At 42.3% G+C, this 27,283-nt stretch overlaps 1 long non-coding RNA gene across 1 annotated transcript; it reads left to right on the forward strand.

The window, feature by feature from the left end:
* The first annotated feature begins 90 nt into the window (after positions 1 to 90).
* LOC132345104 (uncharacterized) lies at positions 91 to 26,867 on the forward strand. Its single transcript, XR_009494236.1, has 4 exons — positions 91 to 2,099; positions 18,692 to 18,821; positions 20,937 to 25,604; positions 26,231 to 26,867. It is a non-coding gene; the product is annotated as an uncharacterized lncRNA (long non-coding RNA).
* Positions 26,868 to 27,283: the final 416 nt, after the last annotated feature.

The following is a 27,283-nucleotide window of genomic DNA, read 5'->3' on the forward strand; positions in this document are numbered from 1 at the left end:
CTGCTGCGCCCTGCGCCGCCCGAGCGGGTCCGGTCCAGTGAGCTGGCCAGCCCGGGGAAGAGGCGGGCCTTCTGGAAGTTCAAAGGGACCAGTCCCCGAGAGAGAAATCAAGAACTCTTTGGGATTGGGCTGCGATCTACAGTTAGAAGAGACTTTTCTGGCCCAGGCAAACCCGCGGATCTCTGCCTACCCCTAGAGACTCCGGATTTAGGGCCCCTAGAGGCTCCTACGTGGCCGCGGATCCAGTTACCCTTTGCTGATTTGGGAAGGGAGGAAAACTTTTTTTAAAGAAACTTAGTTTCAGGGCTGGATTCTACGTTGAAACAGACTGAAGCCATCTTCGAGATTTCTTTCCCCAGGATTTTCTTTTAATACTTGGAGAAAGGGGAGACTCCATGACAGTTGCTCAGACAAACGTTTTAAGATGTTGTGAGTGATAATTACTAGCAAACATCCCACATGGTCCCACCCCTGTGACTAAGCTAGTTAAGACTTCACATTACAGACCCAGATTCTGTGGGAAAATTTACTAGAGTAGTTAAATGCATTCTTAGTTTTGAATTGTTTGTTCTTATTTATTGAAACTTGGACTAATGAAAGCAAATCACCAAAGGTTTGTCAACTTGTTTGGGAAGCAAACAATCCCAATACCAAAACCTGGCAAAGATAGCAAGGGGGAGAAAAGCTGGTTACCCACCTAATCTCTAACTAGAAATGCAAAAATGCTAACAAATGGTGAGTAGATTGAATCCACCTTATTAAAGGGGAAAAAAAAAATGTGGACTATCTAGGTGACCTGCAAATTAAGTCAGTGTCCTCTGTAAGATGAAGATAAAATGTGATAATTTTTTAAAATTATAATTATTAGAGCATTATAGATTTTATTAGATCCAGGATCTAATGAGAAGCTACATGTAGCACTAAAGAAACGTCCATTATTCCTAACAGAGCTTATTTTATTGAAATAGAAAACCTGCTAATACAATTCAACCACTGGTAAGTTGAATTTGTGGTGATGACTTGCTTATTTCTATGTACTTTTCATTAGTTCTTTATGCTTTTTAATCACTCTGCCAGGTTTTACACAGAAACAAACCAAAAAGTCAGCCTGGTTCCAGTCAGGAATCTTGCACTCCCTTGACTGTGGGCAACACATGGCACCTAGCTGGGCCTCAGTTTCTTCATCTGCAAAATGAAGGGGTTGATTTCTAAGATTTCCAATCCTAAAATTCTGTGATCCTGTAAGAGAGGAGACACTCCAGCATGGAAAAGAAGACAGACACAGTCAGGCAGTGATTGCCACTTCCACTTTGCCTTGTAGTGCTTCCCAGTGGCTTGATTTCTAGTCATTCCTTTTATTTTATTTATTTATTTATTGGCCATGTTGCACAGCCAGGGATTGACCTTGGGCCCACAGCAGTGAAAGCAGTGTCCCCAACCACTGAACCACCAGGGAATTCCCTTGCTTTTCCTTTTTAAATGTTAATTATCGATCAAACAGTATGTGTGCTCTACAATGTCTCTTTAAATCCTAACCAACATTCTTTGAATTGGATTTCTGTAGCAATCTACCAAAGAGAAAATTTACCTCTTGGCATTACTGATAACATCAACCTAAGAACTGATAAAGTCAAGCTGAAATTTAAAAAAAGAAAAAAGATTTCCATTAAACTTCTGGGGGTGACATTGTGAGAACTGGCCAAGTTTAAAAACTGAATCCAGTCAAGAAGAGTCAACAGTAGACTAAAAGCTCAGAAAGGTAAAGATAGGGGGAAGAGGTAGGTTGGTGAGAGACAGGAACCAGAAAGAAGGGAAAGGTACTGGAACTTTTTAAAAGGGTGGGGGGAGAACTCTTTCCCGTTACTGCTGGCTCTCCCAGATGCAGGGCCCTCTTTATGCTCCCAGACAGCTCACCGTCTTGAGATTTGCCATGCTATCGAAGTCAAGGACACCTCAGAAACGGAAACGAAAGCCTGTGTATGGCCGGAGGACCAAAGCGTCAAACGGCCCCCAGTTGCTGAGACAGCTCTCCCCTAACACCCCCAGCACCAGCTTAGCCTGCAGGTGGTTCCCGGAAGCCCGGAGGAACACAAGACAAGGTATGCTCTTTGCAATGACGTTTTCCAACTCAATTCCTGGTTCATAAGAAAGATGTTGATTTCATTGAGGTAAATCTTGCCATGGGCCACCTTACAGAAATCTTAACTTTGCCTTCCAGAGCTGGTTTGTTTCTTCTCCAGGGAGGATGTAGGTCTGCATGCAAATATATCTTTTCCTTTGCAGTTGAGCCTCTGTCTCTCCTTCTCTTGCATTTGGTGGTTTCTCTTTGGAAGCTGAATTGACCAAATTGAGGTTGGGTCTTTGAGCAGCTAGTGGAAAGAGAGGAGTGGGCACAGAGGTTAGTGGATGGGTGAAGAGGAAAGGCCGGTGGGTGCTTTATCAGTTGAACCAGGATCATGGCTAAAAGCGCTCCTCCACAGCACCAGGCTCCAACATGGGATGGGCACAGATGCCCAAGAGCAGTCATAATCACCCTTGAAAATCCCTTAAGTCACTTTTGTTACCTTTTTAAAATCCAGTTATCTTCCAAGGTAAGAACAAGATTACCTAATTGAGTACAGTTGAATTGACTGTTGTGTTTAGAAATGTCATTACTTTTCCCTCCTTCAAAAAAAAAAAAAACAAACTTCAAATCTGGAATCACCCCAGTCCAGAGCTGACGTTGTGTAAGTTAACATGAAAATACTGAGCATTTGTTCTATCTCTGTAAAACTTGTAAGATCTTTTTCCTCCCTTGGTTTAATCTGAGGCTCATGGCCCTTACTCCCATCCCTTTGAAACTGACATTCTGGGCCTCACGTAAACACCATCTTCAGCTTCCTTCTGCATATTTTTTTTGTAGTCCCACATTCCTTGGATGGGCTTCCCAGGCGGCACAGTGTTTAAAAAATACCCACCTGCGAATGCAGGGGACACAGGACACTCAGTTCGATCTCCAGGCCAGGAAGACCCCCTGGAGGAGGAAATGGCAACCTACTCCTGCATTTCTTTCCTGGGGAATTGCATGGACAGAGGAGCCTCATGGGCTACCGTCCATGGGGTCACAAGAAAAAAAATAAATAAATAAAAAAAATAAAAGGGTGGGGGGAGAAGCAAGAAATATAGCAAGAAGGGAAAAATAGAAGATGAGAATCAGTGAGAGAACAGAGCCAAGGAACAAGAGGATGTGTGACACAATCAGAGGCAAGGACACAATAGGAGAAATATACAAAAGGTCTGAGGCCGGGATGGAGGTGTGGAGCATCCTGGAGGAAGAACTGAAGGGGGATTTGAAACAGGATCCGTCTGAATGAGTATCAGAAAACTAGGTTCTTTCTCAGTTCAGTTCAGTCACTCAGTCATATCTGAGTTTTTGCAACCCCATGGACTGACCGCAGCACGCCAGGCTTCCCTGTCCATCACCAACTCCCAGAGCTTGCTCAAACTCATGTCCATAGAGTCAGTGATGTTACCCAACCATCTCATCCTCTGTCGTCCCTTTCTCCTCCTGTCCTCAATCTTTCCCAGCATCAGGGTCTTTTCCAATGAGTCAGCTCTTCACATCAGGGGGCCAGAGTGTTGGAGCTTCAAAGGTTCTTTCGATCCAGCTCCATACAAGAAGTTAGTGGGAAAATTACAAACATAATCTGGCAAGTAAAGCGGGGCACTAAAGAAAGAATTCCACTTTTCATTGAGCCTGAAATAAAGAAGGATTCATGCATGAATCAGATCTTCCAAAAGCAGTAAACCCTGGAGGCTAAGCTATGTAAGCTATTAACTTTAGCTTGGTACACACTGAGCTGGGGATAAAAGAGAAGGCCAGTATTCATCTGAACTGACCTGAGGCAAATGTGAAGTAGCAGTGTCTTCTCTCCCTTCCCAGGATTTTCCAAAAAATTCTCCCACCTTCAGTATTGGACAACACACCTGGAGTTGCCATGTGATTTGATGGAAAATCCTGGACTAGAAATCAGACCAACCTGCTTGTAGGGCCAGCCATCCCCCTATTCTCTGAGCATCACACTCCTTATTTGTAAGATGTCTTGCCTATCTCCATAGAGTTTCTGTGGATCAAGTGAAGCAGCTTAGGAGGGGTGGGAATCTGCAAAGTAATATGGAAATGTAAGGAATAACATTTATCTATGAGTAATAGAAAACTCAGCTCAAAAATTACTTAACCCATATGTACTATCTCTTAGAAGAGGATGGGAAGCAACTATAGGAGTGGTTAATGAAGTGTCTCTAGAACAACCTCAGGTGCTCTGATGCCTTCTTGCCGGGGACCAGCCCCGGCTGATCCAGGGTATTCGAAGCGGGGACGGCGTCGGCGACCTATTTATTTAAATATTTTATCAAAGATATAAAGAGTGATAGGATGAGGATAGCTCAGTAGGAAAATTCAGTGGAGAAAAGAGGCTGAGTAGCTTGGTGTACGCGGGAGACCAATAAAACTTCAAGACAAGAAGTTTGCACCACTTACGTAGGCCGCAGGCGTCCTTCCGTTCTCCCGAAGGAGAGGAGACACTGAGGCCTCCCCGGTCGGATCTTAGAAGCCCAGGCATAATTAGCAAGCATGGCGGGTTCCGCGCTCCAGATGGAGACTCAGCCAGAATTTGGGAGAGAGAGCGACATGGGGAGACCAAGTTTCAGTGAACAAGGCCCGCACTTTATTTTCCAAAGTAGTTTTTATACCTTAAGTTGTGCGTAGAGGATAATGGGGGAAGGGGTAGAGTCATGCAAGGACAGCAGTTCCTGGTCCTAATCGAAGCCAGGCTTTCAAACTAATCATATGCAAAAGTTCAGGTGAATTACATCATCTTCTGGCCAGGAGGCCTGTTAACATTTTAAGAAACTTATCTTTCTCTAAAGGTGATTATTCCAAAGTCAGGCACCAGCCTCCAAAAAAGCACTGGACAAAGCTGCATTCCTATAGGGCAAAGGTGAGGTGGGCTCAATCAAGAAAAGAATTAACTCAAGGGTCCAAGGTTACAAACATTGAGGCTACTACTTACATTTCTATACACCCATTATATCAATCAATACACTGCCAAGGACACAGTAGGTAATGGGTATGGAGACCTAGCAGCAAACATTGGCTCAATAAGTGAAAAACCCTTCACCAATACAATTTCTAATCAATCTTTTAACTATTCAAAAGAATCTGTGTTTAGACAGTTTAGAACATCTCCTGCCTCTCACAGTTGGGAGGCTCTGAACAATCACATGTGGCCGGAAAAACCTATTCAGGCAGGCTAGAGGATTTCCAAAGGAGTTTGTAGGTTAAACACTGTCACACCCAGGAATTATTAACTGGAGCTATAAGCTAACTCTTTTTTTTCAGAGAAAGGTAGTGGGGGACAGGCCCCCGTAAAGTCAGAGGTGTAGGTGAAAGCACAAAGCATAAAGTAGGCAGACTCTGGTTTTGGAGGTAGATGCTCTAGAATTTCCAGGGAGACTCCTGAGGCTTGATCCTGCCTTTGCGTATGCCAAGCCTCCTTCCTCATGACCTTTGCCACGCGCGGAGCTTGCTCCCTGCACCTTCTTTTCCTTTCCTCCTCAGGGGTTTGCTGCTGCCCCTTGTGATTACAAGATGCCTGCCCTAGATCCAACTACCACCTACAGAGAACACCATCCTGAGGCAGAAAGGGGACCTTTTATCTTTCCAAGTATCATTTATTAAGAGCAAGGACAGCATTTCCAGAAACCCTCCCTCCTACAGCCCTCCCATCATGCCTCATTGACTGAAATTGCATCCCATGCCCATTGCTAATCTATCAGTGGAAGAGAAACTGCATTACTATGATTGGTTTAAGACTAATTAAGATTCATTTCCAGAGAGGAGGGAAAGGGCCTCCACTGAAGTAGATGGCCACCTAAGCTTCTTGTACAAACCAGAGTGGTGTGAGCAAGGAAATGAAGGGGGAATGGCAATTGGTTTGTCAACTAGTTTTTTTGCCACAGATTGCTAATTATGTTAGCTATCTCCCTTTACCCTTCCAAGCACCAAAGAAAACACATTGTCTGCAATTTTTCCTCCAATCCTATTGGTGACTAAATAGAATGCCAGTTGAAATGATTAGAAATAGGAGTTGCCTGGGGGTTCAGTGGTTAAAAATATGCCTGTCAGTGTAGGGGGACGCAGGTTCCATCCCTGGTCTGGGAAGATTCCATATGCAGTGGGGCATCTAAAGCCCATGCACCATAACTACTGAACCCACGTGCTGCAACTAGAGCCCGTACTCTGCAAGAGGAGCCACCACAGTGAGAAGCTCGTGCACCACAAGCGAGGATCCCTCACTCGCCGCAACTAGAGAAAAGTCCAAGCACCATCAAAGACCCAGCACAGTCAGAAATAAACAAACATTTAGGGGGGGAAAAAAGGCTTCAAATCTATCCAGTAACACAGTCAGGACTAGATACAGACACCCCTCTACAATTAAACCAACACCAAGACCCTCTTGTTAGATTTGAGGGTGAATCTGCTATCTTAAGATGAAGCAGAGGGGTAGAAAAGACTGAAGCTGAAGCTAGAATAGGGAGGGACAACAAAGAAAGCGTCTCTCACTCACTGGGCTAGGTGCCCTGGTACAAACTGAAGGGTGACTCCATGTATATTCACGGTTGGGTAATAATCACTTGACTGTCTATTTCTGGAAACGAACTGTACCTGCACGCCCCTCTAGATGTTATAAGCATAAACAAAGGATGATAGGTAACAATGATTCAGAATCATAACCACCAGGGTAAGAATTCCCGTTTGTCTCATTGCTTAGTAGACATGATTATACTGAGTTTATCACAATCAGAAAATGGGGCTAAATGTGAGAGATGGCCCTGGGTAACAAAGAATTGCTAAGGCAATGAGTATAATACATGGAATTCTTACTGAAACTGAGAAAGGGAAAGTTTCTTCCATCTAGGACTGCTAATTTGTTGGCCATCTTTGGCTTCCAGTGGCCATCTTTTTCCCCACCTGGGAGAAACTGCAAAGAATGAAGCAATACAAAGGAAAGTAAAGCGGAGAGAGAACTTGCCAACTATAACATTTTAGCACCCAAATCTAGCCATTCCTGAAGTTTTATCCTATGACATTTCACATATGTAAGTCAATAAATTCCTAAATTTTATTTTCTTAAAACAGTTTCATTTGGGGACTTCCCTGGCAGTCCAAGAAGGCAATGGCACCCCACTCCAGTACTCTTGCCTGGAAAATCCCATGGATGGAGGAGCCTGGTAGGCTGCAGTCCATGGGGTCGTGAAGAGTCAGACACGACTGAGAGATTTCACTTTCACTTTTCATGCATGGGAGGAGGAAATGGCAACCCATTCCAGTATTCTTGCCTGGAGAATCCCAGGGACGGTGGAGCCTGGTGGGCTGCCGTCCATGAGGTCGCACAGAGTCGGACACGACTGAAGTGATTTAGCAGCAGCAGCTGCAGCTGGCAGTCCAATGGTCAAGGCTCAGAGTTTCCAGTGCAGGGGGCACAGTTTCCATCCCTGGTCAGGGAATTAAGATCCCACATGTGGGGAGGTACTGCAGAAAAAAAAGAAAAGAACAATTTGATTTGGATTTTGGCCCACTGTTGTCTTCAAAAGAATTTTTACTGATATTTGCTAAAATGTAATTATCAATCCCCGGGTCTTCTTGCTGAGAGATCAAATCACTGTGTTAGGTAAACTGACTTTAAATTGACTTTTATCAATTGCAAGTGGGAAAAATCCAAAACAATTGCAAAGTTTTCAGATTATTTGCTTGCATACTATAAGGTCACCTGTTGTGTTTAAATATTGTTTGTTGTCTTTTCTTTTTCTTTTTTCCTTCTTCCATTTTCTTTTCTTTTACTTTAGGCACATAACTGGCCAGGCACAAAGCCTCCCCAAGATGGGGAGAACAGTTCTGTTCTAGCTTAGTTGCTGTGAGCCACTAAAAATTTATCTCTGGCATGCACCAAGGAGTCCTCTCACTAGGGGTAGGGTGTGGTTAGGCAGTGGGGTCTGACCTGACATCTCATTTTTTATCGAGTCTTAGGGCCTCTTTACGTGATCTCTCCCCACTTGTTCAGTTCAGTTCAGTCACTCAGTCGTATCCGACGTTTTGCGACCCCATGGACTACAGCACGCCAGGCTTCCCTGGCCATCACCAACTCCTGGAGCCTACTAAAACTCATGTCCATCGCGTCGGTGATGCCATCCAACCATCTGATCCTCTGTCGTCCCCTTCTCCTTCTGCCTTCAATCTTTCCCGCTTGTTAGTTTGGGCTTCTCAGCATGGTGGCTTCAATGTAACTGACAGCTTACATCCCTGAAGGCTTCAGGAGAAATACTTCCAGAGAACCAAGTGGGAGTTCAAGCTCCCCCCCGCAGCACCCTGGCTCCGAGGCTCCCGGCCGTCGGCAGGGGGCGCGCTCCGGCCTGCGGCACCCGCTGACCCCACCGCAGGGTTTTGGCGCTCCGAGTGTGGACTTAAGGCTGCTCCGCCTGGAGGCAGTCTGTCCAGCTGGGCTGCCGGAGGAGGCGGGGGACCGGTGGCCTCGGCGATGAAATCGGGCGTGGGGCGGCGGGAGGAGGGGGCGCTGCGAGGCCCGCCGGCAGCGGCAAGGAGGAAGTACCGTCTTCGCGACTCCGCGAAGCCGGTTTTGATCCCGGGCGGCGGGACCCTAGACTCCCAGCGGCTGGCTGGAGGGAGGGAGGCTCCTCCCCCGAGCCTCGTCCGGGGACGCGAGCTGCGGCGGCGGGCTCTTCCCCGGTAGAAAGCGGCGGTGCTTGGTCAGGACTGAATCCCGAAGTGCGGCTGAGCACCCTGGTCCTTCCCGCTCTCAGGTCAGGGGGCGCACTGTGAACGGGTTAAAATCCCCATCCTTTTCATCTTCTGCTGTTAATAAAGGAAGAGAAAGCCCAGTCCCGTTACGTTCGTGCGGTGACGAAGAGAAGTAAAGTGGGGTGAGGGCCTGGCTCCTAACTACTCGGGAGGAGCTGTCAGGTAGAAGAGAGCCTAGACTTGTTCTCTCTGGTCCTTAGGATTTTTTACCAGGGATAAGGATGAAAGCTTCTAGGAGGCCAGTTCCAGCTCAAGAAGAATTAGGACCCGTGTCAGCCTGACAAGAGGCAGTGTGCTCCCCCAGCTCCCGTGGATTGGAGGAGAGTCCAGATGACCACTGAGAGAAGGGTGGGTTGTAAAGGAGATTTAAATAAACATCAGGTGGAAAGTTGGATTAACGATCCTTTCGGTTCTTTTCTGTGTTTCTGTCATCCTGTAATCAGCTTTAGAAGTCGAACTTTCCTAAGTTTGATTTTCAGTTAGTTATTTGAATTGTTTCAGGCCCTTCTCATTGCCTGCTTTCTCATGATTGCTGAGACAGACATGTCAGGAAAGGTCCCCAAAAGGTTAATCCTTCTCCTTCACCTCTGGGAACTTTGGCACAAAATGCATGGCTCCTTGAAGCCTGACCTGTACTTTTCAGTGTGGCTCTTGAGCTGAATTTCGCCTCAGTGAACAATGGTTGCAGATACAGGAGCTGCACTGCTAGCAGCCACAGTCCTGGCTCCTTCTAGACACCCTGGACTCAGGCAGGACTGAGCCCACTCGGCGCTCAGTATCTTTAACTATAGGATGCCAGATGGTGGTTAATACTCTATATGTTTATTTTGAAGCTCACAGAACTTTTTCACAGACAGGAGAAAGATGATAACATTTTATAGGTGAGAAAATGGAGGCTCAGTGATTAAGTCATTGACCTGTTTAGCCAACAAAGCTACAGCAGAATTGAGGTGTCCTCAATTCTCAGACCAATGGGATTTTTCCAGTTTCACACGTTTAAAACTGGCTAGGCTATGAACATGTTTGCTTTTTCTAGTTCAGAGTTGTGTTTGATTGTCATAAAGTTTAATTTATATCAGAGTAATACTTGTATATAGCTTAAAAACTCAAATATTAATAGTATTTACTAAAAATCATACAAAAAAATAGTGGTGAGTTGCCAGGCTCCTCATTCGCCCCCATAGTTCCCCGCACAACCCTCTACCCCCAGTTCTCTCCTAACAGGGCCAAGACTTCCATATGCAACTCTTTTAGGTTTCACTTCTTGGATTTAACTGCACATTTCTAAATTGTATGCTTATACTGCTTTTGTTGATTCAACACTTTTAGACATTATCTATTAACTTCTTATAAAGATTTAGTTCTCCTATTTGCCCTTTTTGTTTCCATCCTTCCAATTGAGCTCCGTTATGATATAATAACTTCCCTAATCAATGTGAGTACTAACATTGTTATAATTATGCAGTGTTGCTTGCTTTTGAGTCAAACGGTATGATTTTTTTGTTTTCTAGTATAACTGTTGTCTTTTGAATAGTAATAGCCTCAATTTTTCATTTGCTTCATATACTATTCAGTTCAGTTCAGTTCAGTCGCTCAGTTGTTTCCAACTCTTTGCAACCCCATGGACTGCAACATGCTAGGCCTCCCTGTCCATCACCAACTCCCGGAGTTTACTCAAACTCATATCCATTGAGTCGGTGATGCCATCCAACCATTGTCATCCCTTCTCCTCCTGCCTTCAATCTTTCCCAGCATCAGGGTCTTTTCAAATGAGTCAGTTCTTTGCATCAGGTGGCCAAAGTATTGGAGTTTCAGCTTCAACATCAGTCCTTCCAATGAAGTCCTTCCAATGAATATTCCAATGAATATTCAGGACTGATTTCCTTTAGGATGGACTGGTTGGATCTCCTTGCAGTCCAAGTGACTCTCAAGAGTCTTCTCCAACACCACAGTTCAAAAGCATCAATTTTTCAGCACTCAGCTTTCTTTATATTGTCCAACTCTCACATCCATACATGACTATTGGAAAAACCATAGCTTTGACTAGACGGACCTTTGTTGGCGAAGTAATGTCTCTGCTTTTTATATGCTGTCTAGATTGGTCATAAGGAGTAAGCGTCTCTTAATTTCATGGCTGCAGTCACCATCTGCAGTGATTTTGGAGCCCCCTAAAATAAAGTCTGCCACTATTTCCACTGTTTCTCCATCTATTTGCCATGAAGTGATGGGACCGGATGCCATGATCTTAGTTTTCTGAATGTTGAGCTTTAAGCCAACTTTTTCACTCTCCTCTTTCACTTTTATCAAGAGGCTCTTTGGTTCTTCTTCACTTTCTGCCATAAGGGTGGTGCCATATTTCTCCCAGCAATCTTGACTCCAGCTTGTGCCCAGCATTTCTCGTGATGTACTCTGTACATAAGTTAAATAAGCACAGTGACAATATACAGCCTTGACATACTCCTTTTCCTATCTGGAACCAGTCTGTTGTTCCATGTCCAATTCTAACTATTGCTTCCTGACCTGCATACAGATTTCTCAAGAGGCAGGTCAGGTGGTCTGGTATTCCCATCTCTTTCAGAATTTTCCAGAGTTTATTGTGATCCACACAGTCAAAGGCTTTGGCATAGTCAGTAAAGCAGAAATAGATGTTTTTCTGGAATTCTCTTGCTTTTTCAGTGATCCAGCGGATGTTGGCAATTTGATCTCTGATTCCTCTGCCTTTTTAAAAACCAGCTTGAATATCTGGAAGTTAACAGTTCACATATTGTTGAAGCCTGGCCTGGAGAATTTTGAGCATTCCTTTACTAGCATGTGAGATGAGTGCAATTGTGTGGCAATGGCACCCCACTCCAGTACTCTTGCCTGGAAAATCCCAGGGACGGAGGAGCCTGGTAGGCTGCAGTCCATGGGGTTGCGAAGAGTCCAACACGACTGAGCGACTTCACTGTCACTTTTCACTTTCATACATTGGATAAGGAAATGGCAACCCACTCCAGTGTTCTTGCCTGGAGAATCCCAGGGACGGGGGAGCCTGGTGGGCTGCCGTCTATGGGGTCACACAGAGTCGGACACGACTGAAGTGACTTAGCAGCAGCATGAGCATTCTTTGGCATTGCCTTTCTTTGGGATTGGAATGAAAACTGACCTTTTCCAGTCCTGTGGCCACTGCTGAGTTTTCTAAATTTGCTGGCATATTGAGTGCAGCACTTTCACAGCATCATCTTTCAGGATTTGGAATAGCTCAACTGGAATTCCATCACCTTCACTAGCTTTGTTCGTAGTGATGCTTTAAGGCCCACTTGACTTCACATTCCAGGATGTCTGGCTCTAGGTGAGTGATCACACCATCGTGATTATCTTGGTCGTGAAGATCTTTTTTGTACAATTCTTCTGTGTATTCTTGCCACCTCTTCTTAATATCTTCTGCTTCTGTTAGGTCCATACCATTTCTGTCCTTTATTGAGCCCATCTTTGCATGAAATGTTCCCTTGGTATCTCTAATTTTCTTGACAAGATCTCTAGTCTTTCCCATTGTACTGTTTTCCTCTATTTCTTTGCACTGATCACTGAGGAAGACTTTCTTATCTCTTCTTGCTATTCTTTGGAACTCTGCATTCAAATGGGTATATCTTTCCTTTTCTCCTTTGCTTTTTGCTTCTCTTTTCACACCAGGGACTTCCCTTGTGGCTCAGATGGTAAAAGCGTCTGCCTACAATGCGGAAGACCAGGGTTCGATTTCTGGGTTGGGAAGATCCCCCTGGAGAAGGAAATGGCCACTCACTCCAAGTACTCTTGTCTGGAAAATCCCATGGACAGACAAGGAGCCTGGTAGACTACAATCCATGGGGTCACAAAGAGTCAGACACGACTGATCGACTTCATATACTATTATCAAGTGCTGTTTTTTCCCCCTGAGGCTTCAAAAGCTGAAAATACTTTCCCCATGTATTCCTATCTAGATAATCAATCATTTTATTTTTCACTTGGATCTTCCATCTTTTATCCTCCAGTAATCCTTCGTTAGTTTCTAGACCTGGAGTACAACCATTATCCTGGAATTTCTTTCACTAATATCCTGTCTTATATCCCATTCCTGGATTACATCTGTTCCTCCTTCTGTCTTTACTCCCATATTTTGCTGAAGCACATTCTGTAACTTCCCATGAAAGAGTGTATCGGAGGTAAATTTTTCAATGCCTTGCATATCTGAAAATGTCTTTATTCTGTCTTTAAACTTCATAATTTGGTGAGGTATAGAATTCTAGGTCAAAAATTATTTTCACTCAGCTTTGAAGGTGGCATGTCATTTCCAGAATTGCTAAGGAGTCTGATGGTACTATGAGTCCTTTCTTTTATAGGTTACCTGCTCAGCCTTAACTCTACTCTTAAAGCTTTGGCAACCTTACTTCCATTTATTTTTGCCATTCTGAAGCTTATGATGATGTGTGTCTTTTTTACAACAGTTTCTTTTCATTTTTTGACATTTCATGGGTACATTAAATAAATGTACTGTGTTTTGATTTTTTTCTCCTTTTCTTTTTATTTCTGTTGGATTTCTGTCGATCCTATAATTATCTTTTCTCTCCAGTTGTTTATCCCTTCGACTTTTCAATCTATTTTGTAGATTTATCTTCTGTTTCTTCTACTGCACATATTTTAAAAATTCTGTTCTTGTATTTCTCAATTCAAGAACTTTTTCTTATTCTGAGCATTATTTTTCCATAGCATCCTTTCTTGTTTCTTCTTCGAGGATACTCATTAATTTTTCTTTTTTTTTCCGCTCCCTCCATTGCCTTTGTATTTGCCTTTTCTTTTGATCTGTCTTCCATTTAGTTTTCCCCCAATAATGCCTGGATATCTGGGTGTCTACTCATATTTAAGAGTGAGGCCCTGTAACACCCTTTGACAAGCATCCATGTATGAGACAGAGAGAGAAGGTGCTTGTTCATTGACTGCACAGCCTCACTAGAGGAAGATCAGGCTGTGGGTAGAGATTTTTTTTTAGGGCTCTTCAGCTTCTCTAGAGAAGACCCTTCAGTCTGGGGATCTATGCTTGGATGCAAGCATTCTGGGTGGGTTGGAAACGAGAAGGCTGAGTGTCTTGAGTTCATACAAACTTCCATTCAGCATCGATTTTCAGCCCGTGCTCACTATCACCCCCATCCTCAGCTATGCTCGGAGGGCACTAATCTGCAGTCACCTTCACAGGTTGGGTGGGCAGTTTCCTGGATATAAGGAAGGAGGAAAAAACTGGTGGCTTCAGCCACTCCATGTCCACATTCCCTAACCCCATCTCCTGAAGACTAACTGCCTACACAGACAGAAATCAGTTCTTTCTTCCTTCCACTTGCCCAGATTTGTTGAAATCTTCCTCTGATGTTGTCTCTGCTCAAGATTCCTTTGTAGCTTTCTACCTTTTAAATTTGTTTATTGTTGTTATAACAAAAAACAAAAAATAAAGCATGTTGTTCAGTCTGCCATATTAAATGGCAAGCCCCACAGTTTGTTTGTTTTTTCAGAAATTGAGTTGAAATCCTTTGTCCCTGACGTACCCACGTCAATCTCCACTGGCCATTTTCTTACACTTTACCTTGCTTCTCTCTTTGCCCATACCTGCCAGGCCCTCAAAGACATCTGAGTCTCCCACCTAGGCTCCAGTCCATGTTACCACTCCGTCACATAAAAGCTCCTGGGCTACTAGACATAGCAGAATGGACATTCTGAGTCTATGTGCCAATTTTGCCTCTGTTTTCCAGTCCCAGATAAGACAAGCTGTTGCAGGAACAATTGTTTGGGGTGGAATATGCTTACATGAAGGATCTTTTTGAAAGAAAGCCCACGCAAGTACTCAGAATCACAAGGAGTAATTTGAAATACTTGGCTGAATAAAGATTTTTTTCCTCAGAGCTAGTTGGGAAGAAATTCCTTCTTAATTTAGTCTTATTACACAGAATAAATTATTATCATCTGAAGGATTTAATGGTAAGCTTCTTAGATGGGACAGAATAATGGGCCTTGATGAACTTTTTTAAATATTAAGAATTAACTACAGGGACTCCCCTGGCAGTCCAGTGGTTTTAGACTCCAATGCAGGGGGCACGGGTTTGATCCCTGGTTAGGGAACTAAGATCCCATGGGCCATGCAGAAAATAAAAAAGAATTTAACTACAAAGATAAATGTAGACTCCTTGATTGTTATGGCACAGAAGCTAAACTTAACATAAACATACTACCATTTCTAAATTATTCTCTGTGTACTTGTTATATATTACTTCAGACATTGAGAACTATCTTTTTTTTTTTTTTTTTAGAACTATCTTTTTTTTAATATGTTAAATTAATGAATTGTTTAGCCTGAGGAAAAACCATCAACCACCTTCCTTTAAACTTATGAAAACAGTTGTAAAATGGACTTTTTAGGGAAGCCATTGCTAATAATAGATTTCAAAATGTCTAGTCCCTTCACACTCCTTTTCATTTTGGCATCAGTAGTTACATATTTTTTCAGTAATTTGGATTTCAGTTTGTTGGCCATATGTTGTTGTTTGTATAACTCTTGTGGCTCAAAGGATGTATTCTTGGATCAGTTGATTTATGATGGTACCAGCAGTCTCCTTTTGGTCTCTATGCATAAGGCATAGCATTAATGTTCCTAATGAATGGATGCCAGTGAACTGATATCATTTCCCCACTTTCTGTTAGAAAATATTTTAAGCATTTACTTTGGAAAAGCAGTGTCCCACACATAAAAAGCTAAGTCTCTTCATGCCTGCTTGTTTACTGTGTAGTCTTCAGGGGCAGAGCTTCCTCTATTTGAGGCTCCATTTTTCTTAGTCCCTGTTACCTTCAGTTTTCTTTCAGAAGTATATTAACCTGGGCTTACACCAACATAGCTGTAATGAAGATTCCACTTCATTACAAATTCCACTTCATTACAAATCCACAGATTTGCTTTTCTGTTGTAATTAGAAAACATTTTGCAAGTTAATACATGTGCATGCAAATGCAAATAGAATGAATAATAAAGTCTCTCCCATTTATATGATCCTTAGTTCCCCTCCTTAGAGACAAGCCAGTTTTTTAGATATCCTTCCAGAGACAGTCTATATGTATAATAACAAAGGTGGGTGTGTTATGGCCATATGATGACTTCTTTTACCCATATACACAAATACCAATGGAATTCCCTGGCAGTCCAGTAGTTACGACTCAGGGATCTTATTGCCAGGACCCTGGGTTTGATCACTGGTTGGAGAACTAAGATCCCACAAGCTGCCTAGTGTGGCCCAAAAAAAAAAAAAAAACACACACCAAATATAATGGTTTGCTCTTCACTCCCCTTTTTTAAAAATTTAAACTTATGGAGATTGTCCCATATGGATATCTAGTTCACATTTTAAACATTTTCCCCCTGGTCATAAAGTAACACATCTTCATTATAGAAAATGTGGAAAATTAGTCATCCTGGCTCTCACCATCTGGGTGCAGCAATGGTGAAGCTCCCATGTGTGTTTCCAAGTTTCTGGAGTCAAGACACAATTTTAAACCAGCTACAGTGTCCAGATGTCCTCAGCTGGATATGTCTTACAGAAGCGCTGAACAGACCTGGCATGTTCCGTTGTCCTGTTTCTCTGTTTTCATTCTCATTTTTGTTTTTGGTCCCTTGGGCATTCACAATTAAACCCAAACACCCACACAGTGTGTTTAATAGCGAGTAGGTAGTGTGTCAGTACTTAAAAATGAACATGAGCATGTGGTGCTACTTTTCTAGATTTGGCATCCAGAAGCCTTTTCTGGAAGTTTCAGCAGAGCAATGACAAGTGGAAATGAGCTGGGAGCACAGGCATGATTTTCGTTCTCAGGACCCTGGGGTCTGAGAGCGGTGTTGGTGGAAGGGAAAATACATTTGCACACAGTCGTCTGCTTCTCTAGCAGTAGTTCTTCACTGAGTGTCACCTATTATCCAGGCACTGAGTAGGAGGCCTGCATCTTTGAGTCCCAAGAGGTCAGAGGGCAGTCAGGGTGCTGAGCAGCAGACAGTATCCCCATAGCCCACTCAGCCCACTGGAAGGCCAGCCAGGCCTTTCAGGGAGGGTCTTGAATCCGAAGCTGGTGGGTGGGGAGTGGGAGGAGGAGCCTCTGGGACAGGTCAACCCCACCTCCTTGTGCTACAACAGGTCCTTCCCTCTGGCTTCACTCCCTCCCCCCTGCACAGTCCCCATCCCCATGACCCTCTCAGTGTCAGGGAAGTTGAAAATTATGATAGGTAAATCACCCACAAGTGTAATGACAGATTGGAACCATAATTAACTCAAGGCTCTTTTTACATCACATTTTCCCTGCAATCTCTTGATTCTTCCAAAAATAAAATCATGCCAAGACACCAGGTTATTACTTCAGTGAATTTAAGTTCTACAACCCAGTAGGATGTGGTATAGCATCAGTTTATTTATTTGGGACTTCTGACTGCTGGGCATATTTTATTAACTGTTTTAGTTATAATGTTTTGTTTTTACTGAAAAAACAACACCTTTTTATTTTGGCCTATAGTTGCTTTTTGCTGATTGAAATGTGTTATGTTCCTATGAACATGGTTGATGACCAGTGTTTTTTTTTTTTTTTCCTTCTAGTTATGAAGAACCTCCTCCTGGGTTTATCAAAGTCAGTGTAAAGTTTGTATTTTTGGTTTTTCTCTGAGACAGATTTGACACAGTGCTCAGACTCAGTTGCTATGAAAAACAGCTGCTTAAGGTTTGAAGCTCCTTTATGGTAGTCCTGTCTCTTCTCTGCAGATGGCAGTCAGTTCGTGCACTTTGGGCTTTGTCATAGTCCGTGCCTTTGCAGAAGTTTAATCTGCCTAAAACAGATTTTTTATGTCTGTTCTTAGAGACATTAAGAACATGTCCCTAAGACACCACTGCAGGCCCCCTGGGTGTCCTCAGCGCTCGCTCCCCTTCTGTCTGTCTCCCTTGCGACTGCATCTTCTCAAAGCTCTGCTGCTCCATGTTCCTTCTGTGATGCTCCATTGCTGCTTTCTTGAATGTCATCAGTTCAGAGAACAGTGGAGTCTGAGGACATGTGAATCCGTCCAGTCCCGCCCCGCCTCCAGCACCCTCCTCCAGCAGAGTCCCTCCTCCAGCACCCCGGCCACAGTGTCAGCATGTTTCTCTGGGAGTGAGACTTAGAGGACTTAAGACCAAAGTAACCTTTCCTGTTTGGTAGCTTTTAACTTAAAGAGAAATTTTTTAGAAAACATTCTTCCATTATAAATTTAATATTCATGGAAACATGACAAAAATCATAATGTAAAAAAACAGCACCTTAATTATACAGTGCAGTTATTTGGTGGTGAAAATGCATCTCACAAATACAGTATATATGAGATTATAGAATGTGACAGTGGCCTTCAAGGTCTAATAATCTATTTTACTCTGACACATTGTTTTTATTGTTTCAGGAAACCTTGTTTAATTCTATCTTCTGCCTCATTCCACAAAGCTTCTAAGTTAGCAGAAAATTTTTTGTGATCTTAGAATCTAATTTTTATGCTCTAGAATTAGAATTTGGAGCTCACAGATCATCCCTGTGTAAACACTAGTGACTTTTCTCTAAGAACAGCTACTTTGTTTTTGTGGTAGGCTAGCTCTTCTGGAATAGTTACTTATATTTTCTTTCTCAGTTACAATTTGTCTTTCCAGCTCTTCGGAGGATAACATGATGACATAGGGATCTCCAGCCCATGAGCAAGCCAGGCAGTGCTGTGTTCTCAAGCAGGTGGGAGAGGGCTCTGGTGCTTTTTTTGCCATAGAGCTTACACACTCTTTCCTTTTTCAGGAAGATGAGACTAAGCCAGAAGACTGTATTCCAGATGTCCCAGGCAATGAACATGCCAGGGAGTTTCTGGCCCACGCACCAACCAAAGGACTTTGGATGCCACTCGGGAAAGAAGTCAAAGTCATGCAGTGTGAGCATGGAAAGGTTTCAAGTAACACCCTCAATTCACGCAAGTTATGGATCACTGTTTACAAACGAGTTCACTCCTTTTAATTCATTCTCACACCATGTTGTTGAAGTCAGGGCGTGATCTCTAGGCGATAGATGAGGAAGCCCCCTTGGTGTGTTAGTCAGTGTCTGGGGTAAGCGGCAGAGCAGTGTCTTGACTCCAGGGCTTCTGGCTGCAAGGGCAGTGATCTTCCACAGGACTGTAGCTGCTTGCAGAGTCTATGCTTCAGTAATGTTCCTGTAACAGAAAGGATATTCCATGTAGCAAAGCCATGGGGAACAAGAGATGCATTGGGGAGTGGTCCCTTGGGTCCTGCTTCAGCCAATCCTCCTCATCAATGGTATCAAGGTTTTCTCCAGGTGACCTGAGAGGAGCTATGGGCCACACAGGGTGGGTCTGGACCAGATGGAGCTGTGTGCACACTATCCACTGCACCAGCATAAGATGGCATTTGAAGGGGTACTGCTGCCTTTAAAGACATTTGTTTGTACAGAGATTCTTCATGCATACAATTAAAATAGCAGTTCATGTTTTTTTGCCTCCATTCACACACCATCCTTTCCCAGTACCTAGGTTACAACAATTAGCTTTATTCAGCATTGCAGGGAATACCTGAGGGCATGTTTTTTAGGGATTTTGGCGTCCATCTTGAAGACTGGCAATTACAGCAATTCTTGCTCATCACTGGGAGATAAAAAGTTGATTGGAAGCTCTAAGTGTGTGAGTAGGGCTTGTTGAGTTTCACTGGAGGGTGATCTTTCTAGTCTGTCCAACTGAGAACTTATGAGGTCAGTACCTGTAGGTTTTTCTTCTAGGGCTGGGTTGTATTTTCCCAGAGAAGGCGGCTCCTCCATGGAGGGTGAAGGCCAAGCTGCTAGTGTTGTGGAATCTAACTGGAGCAAAAAGGCTGGGAAATCTTGCCGTCTGCTTTTTTTAATGTGTTCCCGTAACCTTCTGTATTTACTGTCACACCTTGTCTTCACGTGTATCTGTTGTCCTTTTGCCAGAGATCCTATGATTTACCTTTTTCAGACAATAACTTCTACCAGGGCTAGTAAGAGTTGCCCTTGGACTTTTAATCAGTCCTCATTATTTCAGCTCCTCCTTTACCCTTACATGCAACAGTATCTGGTGCTCAGAGCTCAATTCCTGAGCTCTTTGGAGGTTCTGCAAAGAAAAATTGAGTTGATTCTCAGTTCTCCCCTCTGGTGCCTTAGAATTGAATTTTCTGGTGTCTGTTCATTTTAGTGTTTATTGCATTTTGCATTATGGTATACAAAATTTTTTTGCATTTGACTTACAGTTTTTCTCTGTATGTTTGGGTCTGTGGCCTTTTGAAAATGCTTTATTGCAGTTTAATATAGATATAATGAAGTTCACCCATTTTAAATAGTGATTTTTTTTAGTTAACTACTGAGTATATTTATTTATTGCCATAAATAAGTTTTAGAAAATTTTATCCTCCCATTAAGATCCCTCAGGACTCTTTCCAGTTAATCCCCACTTCAGCCCCAGATAGCCATTAATCTACTGTTTTTATCAATTTGGCTTCTTTGTGCATCTCCGGGAGATGGTGATGGACAAGGAGGCCTGGCGTGCTGCAATTCATGGGGTTGCAAAGAGTGGACTGAGCGACTGAACTGAACTGATTATATGTAAATGAATTCATACATCCATTTATAAGTTACATGAGAAATTCAACACTTTATTATAAAATAGGCTTTTTATTCAATAAAATAGGCTTTGTGTTAGATTGCCATTGCTAAGTCACTTTGGTCGTGTCCAACTCTTTTTGACCCCATGGACTGTAGCCCACCAGGCTCCTCTGTCTGTGGGATTCTCCAGGCAAGAATACTGGAGTGGGTTGTCATGCCTTTCTCCAGGGGATCTTCCTGACCCAGGGACTGAACTTGTGTCTCTTGTAGCTCCTGCGTTGCAGGCAGATTCTTTACTGCTGAGCCACTGGGGAAGCCCTTGTGTTAGATGATTTTGCCCAATTGTAGGCTAATGTATCAATAGGTGTTATGAGTGCATTTAAGCTAGGCTAAGCTATCCTGATTATTTAACTTTATGCAGAGTACATCATGAGAAACGCTGGGCTGGAAGAAGCACAAGCTGGAATCAAGATTGCCGGGAGAAATATCAATAACCTCAGATATGCAGATGACCCCACCCTTATGGCAGAAAGTGAAGAAGAACTCAAAAGCCTCTTGATGAAAGTGAAAGAGGAGAGTGAAAAGGTTGGCTTAAAGCTCAACATTCAGGAAATGAAGATCATGGCATCTGGTCCCATCACTTCATGGGAAATAGATGGGGAAACAGTGGAAACAGTGTCAGACTTTATCTTTTTGGGCTCCAAAATCACTGCAGATGGTGACTGCAGCCATGAAATTAAAAGATGCTTACTCCTTGGAAGAAAAGTTATGACCAAACTAGATAGCATATTCAAAAGCAGAGACATTACTTTGCCAACAAAGGTCTGGCTAGTCAAGGCTATGTTTTTTCCAGTGGTCATGTATGGATGTGAGAGTTGGACTGTGAAGAAAGCTGAGTGCCGAAGAATTGATGCTTTTGAACTGTGGTGTTGGAGAAGACTCTTGAGAGTCCGTTGGACTGCAAGGAGACCCAACCAGTCCATTCTGAAGGAGATCAGCTCTGGGATTTCTTTGGAAGGAATGATGCTAAAGCTGAAACTCCAATACTTTGGCCACCTCACTCAGAGAGTTGACTCATTGGAAAGGACTCTGATGCTGGGAGGGATTGGGGGCAGGAGGAGAAGGGGACGACAGAGGATGAGATGGCTGGATGGCATCACTGACTTGATGGACGTGAGTTTGAGTGAACTCCGGCAGGTGGTGATGGACAGGGAGGCCTGGCGTGCTGCGATTCATGGGGTCGCAAAGAGTTGGACATGACTGAGTGACTGATCTGAACTGAAGCTATGATATTCAGTAGGTTAGGTGCATTAAAGTGCATTTTCGACCTACGATATTTTCAGCGTACAATGGGTTTATTGGGACATAACCCAATCACAAGTTTTCCTTTATTTTTTAGGATCTTACATGGTTCATTCATTGATTGCATTTGTTTTTAGAACTAGAGTTTAATGAAGAAAAACTTTGATATGATCTACCAATTCTTTGTCTTCTTTAAAGGAAACTGTGTTATCTTACAGAAATATTTCCTTTTTTTGTTTTTTTGCTTTCAGGTTGGTGCTGTAAACGATATAGTCACTGAATAGGGGACAAAGAATGCCCCCTTTTTTTTTTATCAAAGGCAATCTAAAAGTTAGAACAGTTCAGAGTAGTAATCAATTTACACCATATCAATTTACATATATCAGAGACAGTGAATATCAGTGAGTTAGGCTGTAATCAGTAAACTAGAAATTCACACAAAATACATTCCCGGAGCCATTCAGCCAAAGTGTCTGGTGTTAACCACATTTGTGTTAAGTCACAGGCATACCTCGGAGATAAGGCAGGTTTAGTTCTAGCAATATCTAGAAGTGAATATCACAATATAGTGAATGACACAAATTTTTTTATTTCTCAATACATATAAAAGTCATGTTTACACTATACTGTAGTTGGTTAAGTATGCAACAGCATTCTGTCTAAAAAAAAAGTACGTAACAATTTCAAATACTTTCTTGCTAAAAACTGCTAACCATCATCTGTGCCTTCAGAAGCCTATAGTCCTAACTTCAAAGATCACTGATTACAGATCACCCTAACAAACGTAACGATGATGAAAAAGTTTGCAATATTATGAGAATTACCAAAATGTGACACTGTGACATGCAGTAAGCAAATACCGTTGGAAACACAATGCTGACAGACTCACTCGACACAGAGTTGCCACAAACGCAGTATCTGCCAAGTGCAATAAAGAATGAGGTATTATGCCTGTATATTTGTGAGATAGATTCATTCTTTAACAAAAAATTAACTTCTCATTAAAGTGTTATTTGTTTATACCTTGGGAATAGTCATTCTTTTTCTGAAGCAGACATTGTTATTTATTCAATCACTTTTTTAAACTTAGTGTATTTAAAAAAACATGTTTCATAGCTAAAATAGGGTTTTAGTTTTCCAGGCTTTACCTAAAGATTATATCTTTAAACTATAAGCTAGAAATGTATATATAAATTGTATATACTCTTGACAGTAAAATAAATCTATCATTTCCTCACATTATTTTAATAGTCACTTCCCAGGGGTGTAAATTCAGTAACTGCTTCTATCAAGTAAAATATGCAGATGTCTGGCTGTACTGAGGTTGTCAATGTAAAACAGACTGGAGTTAGCAGACATTCTCTGGTTTTTATGATATTTAAGATGCTGTGTTTTCATTTTAATAATCTGATATAACTTATTTTGACATCAATCATTCCACTTCTAGTGGAGTGACAATTTTTACAGATACCATAGAACATAGTTTGGCGATAAATCCCAGAAACTTTAAGGATACTCATTTTGACTCAGAAATCCTACTTATAAGAATTTACCTTAAGAGTATAAGAGAACATTAGTATATACACAACTATTTATGTATGTATAGGATAGTTTTCATTATTATTTATATGTTTAGAAAAATGAAAACTAAAGAAAAATGGAAAACAACTTAATAGTCTAACATATCAACAAAGGTCCGTCTAGTCAAGGCTATGGTTTTTCCAGTAGTCATGTATGGATGCGAGAGTTGGACTGTGAAGAAAGCTGAGCCCCGAAGAATTGATACTTTTGAACCGTGGTGTTGGAGAAGACTCTTGAGAGTCCCATGGACTGCAAGGAGATCCAACCAGTCCATCCTAAAGGAGTGCAGTCCTGGGTGTTCTTTGGAAGGACTGATGCTGAAGCTGAAACTCCCATTCTTTGGCCACCTCATGCGAAGAGTTGACTCACTGGAAAAGACCCTGATTCTGGGAGGGGTTGGGTCAGGAGGAGAAGGGGACGACAGAGGACGAGATGGCTGGATGGCATCATTGACTCGATGGACGTGAGTCTGAGTGAACTCCGGGAGTTGGTGATGGACAGGGAGGCCTGGCGTGCTACGATTATGGGGTCGCAAAGAGTCACACATGACTGAGCAACTGAACTGACTGAAAGAAAAATGTAAAACAACTTAATAGTCTAACATATCAAGATAAATTAAATATCGACATAAATTACTGTAACAGATTATTTAGCCATTAGAATTGTGGCTTAGAAGAATGTGTTATATCATGGGGAAATGTTCATGAAAATGTAAATGAAAAGTAATAGAGTTTTATATGGTATGATTATGATTTTTCATAAATTATGAATAATCATTGAAAAAGAGAGACCAGGGAGTTCCCTGGTGGTCATGGTTAGGACTTGGTGCTTTCACTGATATGGGCACAAGTTAAATCCCTGGTTGGGATACTAAGATCCCACAGACTGCATAGGATGGGAAAAAAGAAACCCCCCAGAACAAGAGAAAAAAGCAAGAAAAAGACACCACATGTTAATGTTACTGTTACCTCTGGGTAGTGAAGTAATCAACGTTTTTAAAACTTAATTTTCTGACAGTATCTAAAATTTCTATTATAAATGTTTATTCTTTTTTAAAACAAGATAATTCACATACCATAACATTTCCCATACATGTGTTCTTATTTTTAAGTAATTCAAATCATTTTAGATTATCTATACCTCCAGTATGGGAGAAGGCAATGGCACCCCACTCCAGTACTCTTGCCTGGAAAATCCCATGGACAGAGAAGCCTGATGGGCTGCAGTCCATGGGGTCGCTAAGAGTCGGACATGACTGAGCGACTTCACTTTCACTTTTCACTTCCATGCATTGGAGAAGGAAATGGCAACCCACTGATGTTCTTGCCTGGAGAATCCCAGGGATGGGGGAGCCTGGTGGGCTGCTGTCTATGGGGTCGCACAGAGTCGGACACGACTGAAATGACTGCAGCAGCAGCAGCATACCTCCAGTATATTTCCAGACTTTGGGAGACTTATATATTTTTGTATATCTATAAATGTTTCATTCTAATATATGATTTTATTTTTATTTTTTTGTATTTATTATTTAGCTGCACCAGTTGCGGCATGTGGGATCTAGTTCCCTGACCAGGGATTGAACCCATGCCCCCTGCAATGGGAGAGCGGAGTCTTAGCCACTGAACCACCAGGGAAGTCCCCCTATATGTGATTTTATAATTCATTTGTTTTTCTTAATACTATTAATATTTCATGGTCATGTATCCACATAGAACAAAGAGAATTGCTTCAATATTTCTTCCATGAATAATATTTCATGATTCTGCTATGGTTTATTTCTTTATAAAGGGTTCTTAAATTATATCCTGTATTTTTTTCTCTTGGCTGCGTTGTGTGCCTTGCGGGATCCTGTTCCTTGATCAGGGGTTGACCCTAGGGCCTCCACAGTGAAAAGTTTGAGTCCTAACCACTGGACCACCAGGTTAACCCTCCTGTTTCTTCCTATTTGGGAAATTCTTTTCACAGCTTCAGTGAGTTGGCAGTGCTGGTGTCCCTTAGGAAGGATTAGAACATTCGAACAACCAAACTGAAACAGAATAACTGCCTTTTAGTAACCTAGGGGTTTAATGTTTAATTAACTAACAACCTAGCAAGCCTAACCCAACTTTAACCCTTTTTTCATCCAACCCTTTTTCACCCTTAAGGCACATGAAGATCCCATGTATGACATCATACGAGAGAATAAAACACACAAAAAGGATATAAGGTGAGACTGTTCTAGTGATAATAATATCTTCTTGAAGTCTGAAATCATACAAAGTTAGAAACAGCCATTCCAGTATTAGAGAAATGGTTTAATAAAGATGGTATTTTAGTTGTGAAATGTTTGGAGAACAGGAGTAATCCCTGAAAAGACCAGCATGTGGGGAATGAGCAGGCAGCCTGTTCCACTTGGGTTAACTTAAAGGTTGGCCAAGCCCACTCACATCACAGATAGTTGATGTTGGCAGCTGACATTGTGATATCTAGTTCTATTATGTGATTGAGTCTCTTTCTTATGTTTTATCTTCTCCAATGTCTTTAAGGGTCTGAGCTATTGTTAAAAATTAGACATGAATAAAGATAGGGTGAAAAAACAAGAGGGTTTTCTTTTTTTTCAAATTGGTGATATTGAATTGTAATTGTTGAGGAAGGAGATTACCTAGTATTCACTTGAGAATACAAAATGGCTTGTACACTGGTTACAGTCATGTAAAATAGGCATGGATATAGATAAGAATGGGGAAATATGCAAAAATAAACATCAGTACTATCTTTAATGAGGTGACTATTTGTGACAGTTTTCATCCTCACTACTGCTCTTATCTTTTTATCTAAAAAAATTTTTTTTAGGTTGAATTGAATATGGTTATTTGGTCAATCTTATGTGTTTAGTATACAACAATCAAAACGATTACTGGAGGATTCAATGTCAGATGACGATGGGAGAAGCTCCAGTTCCTCAGAATATAAACACAAGAAAAAGAAGAAAGAAAAGAATAGGAAAAAGAAGAAAGAAGAAAAAACAAAAGCATAAGTCTTCCAAGTCAAATGAGAGTTCGGACTCAGAATGACGAGAGCCTGGCTTGTTCAACATTCTCTTCTCACAAACCAGACACTGTGGCCAAAGATGAGAGGACCGTGGAGGAAGGCGGGATTGGAGAGGAACCGGAGAGACGCCCGGAGGGCGGGGGTGTGGGGTCCCAGGCGAGGGTCTCACCTGCCTTCCAGGGAGGATTCTAGTTGTGCGTTGCCAGGTGCTAGCTCTGGACACGCCTGACTTCAGGCTGGAGAGCTTTTCCCCTTGTGCTCCTCCCTGCTGATCCCTGTGGGTCCCAACTCCTTAGAAATGCCTTGGGCAGGGCGGCCAGATGAAGGGAGTCTCTGCTGCTGTAGGTTCCACCTCCAGGGTGGAGCTACTTGTGTAGAGCTCAGACCTGATTTCCCTCTGCTGCTGAGGATAATAAAAGCTCACTATTTATTTTAAAAATACTCCTTTATTTTTTGGAGAAGGAAATGGCAACCCACTCCAGTGTTCTTGCCTGGAGAATCCCAGGGACGGAGGAGCCTGGTGGGCTGCCGTCTACGGGGATGCACAGATTCAGACACAACTGAAGTGACTTAGCAGCAGCAGCATTTTTAAATCATCATAATATACTTATGTTGTCCAAATTTAGAAGGTATATAAGGGGAATGCCCTAGCAGTCCAGTGGTTAGGACTCTGTGCTTTCACCACCACGGCCCGGGTTCAAATCACTGACTGGCAGACTGAGATCCTGCAAGCTGAGAGGTGTAATCAGAAAAATATATATATAAAAGGTATATACGGTTTTAATCATGAAAAAGTTTCCTCTTTTCTTCCCCAGCTATTCAGTTCCCTTTCCCAATGGCTACCAATTTTACTAA

The sequence above is a fragment of the Bos taurus genome, chromosome 4, assembly GCF_002263795.3.
Source record: "Bos taurus isolate L1 Dominette 01449 registration number 42190680 breed Hereford chromosome 4, ARS-UCD2.0, whole genome shotgun sequence".
In the NCBI taxonomy this organism is placed as follows: domain Eukaryota; kingdom Metazoa; phylum Chordata; class Mammalia; order Artiodactyla; family Bovidae; genus Bos; species Bos taurus.